Source organism: Rhyacophila brunnea, unplaced genomic scaffold (assembly GCF_057557595.1).
Source record: "Rhyacophila brunnea isolate RB1 unplaced genomic scaffold, BYU_Rbru_1.0 scaffold_56, whole genome shotgun sequence".
Lineage (NCBI taxonomy): Eukaryota > Metazoa > Arthropoda > Insecta > Trichoptera > Rhyacophilidae > Rhyacophila > Rhyacophila brunnea.
The window spans coordinates 735,820-741,662 of record NW_028233235.1 but is presented as its reverse complement, the minus strand read 5'-3'; positions in this window follow the sequence as shown (position 1 = coordinate 741,662).

The following is a 5,843-nucleotide window of genomic DNA, read 5'->3' as shown; positions in this document are numbered from 1 at the left end:
AGAAAGGATGTATCAAAACACGGAAATTAAGGTTAAGATTGGAAATAAAACCAGTTCTGGCCACAAGTACGAGAGAGGTGTGAGGCAAGGGTGCCCCACATCTCCTCTAATCTTCAATATATACTACAACAGTATATTAGAGGAACAAGAAAAAATACCTGTAGAAGGTATACAAGGTGGTCTAAGCGGGCTTATGTTCGCCGATGACACAGTAATAGTTGCCTCGACAAGAGACGAACTAACAAAAAAATTGCAACAGATAAAACTCTGGTGCAGTGAAAACCACATGGAATTAAATCCAAGTAAATGTGGAACAATGGAAATAAACTCCGATGAAAATTGGCCAATGATGGAACCAATTAAATATGCGAATGAAATCATTCCTACAGTAGACAAATATGTCTATCTAGGAATTGAAATCAACAATAAACTCGACTTGCAAGAGATGGCAAGCTTCCGAGTTAATAAAGGAAAAGGGACTCTGGAAACTATCCGGAGCACTCTATCCAACATCAGAGTACCGTTAGCGTATAAAAGCATGCTTATTAAAAATGTGCTTATACCAAGACTAACATTTGGTACAGAAATATTTGGGATGAGTCTAGAAAGAACCCGACCAATGAAACGAGTACTTGACAATGCCCTCAAGTGTATCGTAAAAAAATCAAACTTTAGCAGACTGCGAGTCTATGAAGAAATGGATATCTTACCACTGTATGTGACAAGTGCAGTGGCAAGAGCAAGAGGTTTCCTGAAATGGAAAACATCAAGAGGAAAAATGGCAGAACTGATTGATTCAGCCAATAACTTCAAGTCTAGAAAATCAACCTGGACAAAAGAAACAAAACGATGGCTAAGATCCAGGCATATTGACACAAATATGACCAGTGACTTAATTCTAGACCAAGTTAAGATAGAAAGGATGAGGGAGATATCCCGACAAGACACATCCATAGCCGGTAGAAATGCCGACTTGTACAACATTACAAGCGGTAAAAAACTACGAACAAGCGAAATAATATTTGCACTAGATCCAATAGCTGTAAATGCACTGTTTAAGCTAAGGACAGGAACGTTCAAGTTTACGAACGAATTAGTAATTACACAAGCACTGCCACCAGAACTATATAATAGATGTGTCTGCTGCAACAAGCTAGTGAAAGAAGACATTTGGCATTTTTTGTGTCAGTGCCAATGTTCTGAAGATGCAAGGAAAAAGCATCAAATAATGAAATACCCTTTTGAGCAAGGTTGTTCAGAAGGGTTTAAAAGAAATGTAATTGAAATACTCCTTGAGGGGGAGTCGGTAGCTTCCCACATGAAGCTTCCTGAGGAGGTACTTGATACAATCAAGTATCTCTCTCTAACAATACCCCGCCGAAATGCACTTGTTGCAGAACGTCGGGGGCCCACTCTCACCTAGTATCTGCTAGGTGAACCCTCAGTAATCGAAGCCGCAAGGTATGATGGGAGTGTAACACCCGAGTACTTTAATGAGAAAGATCGTGCAGGTGGTGGTTTTTTCCGCTTTCCACCGATCTCTAGGGAGCCTAGAGCCTGTTAGGTATGATTGTAATTAAAAGTACTGTTGTTTTTTTTTTTTTTTTTTTTTTTTTTTTTTCTTAACCTACTACTAGGGGAAGAAAAACCAGACATTATATGTCTGCAAGAGACAAAACGAGGTATACAAGATAAGAAACTGTACATACCCCGTTATATCATACATGAAGTCCATGTTAATAACAATGGACATGGACTACTCCTCGGATGTAGAGAAGGCATCACAATACGGCCATCTATCATTTTCCAATCACAGGGAATGATAGCAGCCTTAATAAGAGGGCCCTCAATAGAAGTGGTGATAGTATGCATATACAGATCCCACAATACAGAACTTCGAAAGTCGACAGACATAGAAGTCAAAACAATCTTATACAAATATAAGAACTAAAAAATAGTATTAGCTGGTGATTGAAATGCAACACCAGAATATATAATACATAAAGTAAGGAAAAAAGGGCACAAAATCGAAGCTCCTTATAGTCCAAAAACGGTACAAGAATTTCCAAATCGAGGAAAATCACGAGAAAACCGATTGACTTTGCAGTGACAAACACTGCAAATATTATTAAAAGTTAAACGGTTCTAAGGAAATGGAGACTCTCCAACCACTTTCCAATCTTAATAACGATCGACGAAATTGTCGAGAGAAACATCCCTATAATGGTAACAGTTACCGATAGGAAAAAAATCTTATATGAAATAACAAGATTAAACATTATTGAGTTTCGATTCACATTGAGTGGAACACAATAGGAGAAAGTATTGATACTTTTCACAAAGAGCTTAAAGAAGAACTCATTGATATAAAAGTTATTGAAACAAAAGCTTTCATAGGAAAGAATTGCTGCTACCAAGAGTAGTTAAAGATGCAATATACAGAAAAAGACGCATAGATAGACGTGTCTCAAAATCCATGGCTACTCTAGAAGAACTAGAAGCTGCAAGGAAAAAACTAAGACAAGTTATAAACATGTCAAAAAGAAAAGCATACCTTAGATATATCAAAAAAGGTATGCTATATCTAAAAAATAAAGACCCAAAGAAGGCCTGGGAGTGGGTGAAAACTCACTCGAAACTTCAAAACAGGGGCAAAATAGACGGAGCTGTATATGATCCAGTCTCGAAGGTTGTAGAAAATGACCATGAAAAATCCGTAGAAATATGGGGAAATCACTTTGGAAACCTGTGTAAAACCATAGGTGACTCAAATGAAGTGAAAGATACAAGCTAACTTGGAAAGTTTACATACATCACCGATAGAAATATCGAATGGGTTGAAATCCGGCAAGTGTTATTGCACATGAGAAATAACAAGTCTGCTGGACCCGATGGAATACCTGGAGAGGTATATAAGCTGGTATCCAACGAGGAGATGCCAACCAGCAACTTAGCAAAAGCAATAGTAATATTGTTAAATGGGATTTTTAACACCGAAGAATTCCCAAAAATATGGAATGACTGTATAGTCATTCATATACACAAGAAAGGGGACAAATTTGAACCCAACAATTATAGAGGCATTGCATTGATCAATACTTTTCTTAAAATAATAACAAAAGTTCTAGCTGCTAGGCTACAAATAGTCTGCCAAGACTATAGCCTAGTTAGACAGGAATAAACTGGTTTTATTACACATGAAGAATGTGTAGGCCAGGCAGCATGTCCAATAGAAACATGCACAAGACGAAGGATTAGAGGTGATAAAACCTATTTGTGTTTTCTAGATCTCAAGAAAGCATATGATATGGTTCCACACCAACGACTTTTTAACCGACTTAAGAAAGCCGGACTCGGTCAAAGTTTGTAGCATTCATAGAAAGGATGTATCAAAACACGGAAATTAAGGTTAAGATTGGAAATAAAACCAGTTCTGGCCACAAGTACGAGAGGGGTGTGAGGCAAGGGTGCCCACATCTCCTCTAATCTTCAATATATACTACAACAGTATATTAGAGGAACAAGAAAAAATACCTGTAGAAGGTATACAAGGTGGTCTAAGCGGGCTTATGTTCGTCGATGACACAGTAATAGTTGCCTCGACAAGAGACGAACTAATAAAAAAATTGCAACAGATAAAACTTTGGTGCAGTGAAAACCACATGGAGTTAAATCCAAGTAAATGTGGAACAATGGAAATAAACTCCGATGAAAATTGGCCAATGATGGAACCAATTAAATATGCGAATGAAATCATTCCTACAGTAGACAAATATGTCTATCTAGGAATTGAAATCAACAATAAACTCGACTTGCAAGAGATGGCAAGCTTTCGAGTTGATAAAGGAAAAGGGACTCTGGAAACTATCCGGAGCACTCTATCCAACATCAGAGTACCGTTAGCGTATAAAAGCATGCTTATTAAAAATGTGCTTATACCAAGACTAACATTTGGTACAGAAATATTTGGGATGAGTCTAGAAAGAACTCGACCAATGAAACGAGTACTTGACAATGCCCTCAAGTGCATCGTAAAAAAATCAAACTTTAGTAGACTGCGAGTCTATGAAGAAATGGATATCTTACCACTGTATGTGACAAGTGCAGTGGCAAGAGCAAGAGGTTTCCTGAAATGGAAAACATCAAGAGGAAAAATGGCAGAACTGATTGATTCAGTCAATAACTTCAAGTCTAGAAAATCAACCTGGACAAAAGAAACAAAACGATGGCTAAGATCCAGGCATATTGACACAAATATGACCAGTGACTTAATTATAGACCAAGTTAAGATAGAAAGGATGCGGGAGATATCCCGACAAGACACATCCATAGCCGGTAGAAATGCCGACTTATACAACATCACAAGCGGTCAAAAGCTACGAACAAGCGATGTAATATTTGCACTAGATCCAATAGCTGTAAATGCACTGTTTAAGCTAAGGACAGAAACGTTCAAGTATACGAACGAATTAGTAATTACACAAGCACTGCCACCAGAACTATATAATAGATGTGTCTGCTGCAACAAGCTAGTGAAAGAAGACATTTGGCATTTTTTGTGTCAGTGCCAATGTTTTGAAGATTCAAGGAAAAAGCATCAAGCAATGGAACTCCTTTTTGAACAAAGTTTTTCAGTAAGGTTTAAAAGAAATGTGATTGAAATACTCCTTGAGGGCGAGTCGGTAGCTTCCCACATGAAGCTTCCTGAGGAGGTACTTGATACAATCAAGTATCTCTCTCTAACAGTACCCCGCCGAAATGCATTTGTTGCAGAACTTCGGGGGCCCACTCTCACCTAGTATCTGCTAGGTGAACCCTCAGTAATCGAAGCCGCAAGGTATGATGGGAGTGTAACACCCGAGTACTTTAATAGGAAAGATCGTTTAGGTGTTGGTTTTTTCCACTTTCCACCGATCTCTAGGGAGCCTAGAGCCTGTTAGGTTATGATTGTAGCTAAAAGTACTGTTTTTTTTTATTCTTTAGAATATATGAGTTGCTGCCTAACAATTTTATAACCATACAATTTTGATTTCTTTTTAAGAACAGAAATTATGAAGTAATATAGCAAAGGATAAAACAATTAATTTGATATGTATTTTGTCTAATTTCTAAATGAGTGCCATCTAAAATCGAACACCCACTGTAACAAAATTTACCGATAAAACATTTACGAAATATAATTTGTGTTTTATTTGTAAACTTATGCAGTAATCTACCAAATTATATAAAGTTTAAATGGTATTTTTTGTATTTTTACTTTGTTGATGCTTGCAACTACGAAACATTTTTAAATCTATTTATATTTTAGTTCGAGTTGTCGTTCATATAAATTTAGCAAATAAAAAATGATATTTTCATTTTCAATACTGGCCAAAAACTTATGACTGCAACATAAGAACATTTTATCATGTTTATTACATAAAGACATTAGGAATCTAGTATAAGAACATTTCTGCGAGAAACATATTATATTACACAAACGCACGAAAATTGTCTATTTCCAAATTCATATTTTATTATAAAGTAGCAACCATGTCTGACTTAAGATTTATAGAATATGCCCTGTACACTTTATTTGAAATTACAGTACTTTTCTTATTTGAAGCGAATTCTTTCAGCATCACACTTTCTAATTACACGAACGTTATGCAAAAGAAACTACTTTTAAGGGAACTTTTTTTGTTCTAAAAAAGGACAATTATATGTAGAATTAACCATTATGCTGCAACTCCATGATTATTATCTTATGATAAATAGTAAATTTAAATTTCTTGTATTCGATCAATTTATTTGACACAATATCAAATACACGAGTAACTATATTTTAAAAAGAAGATTAATTG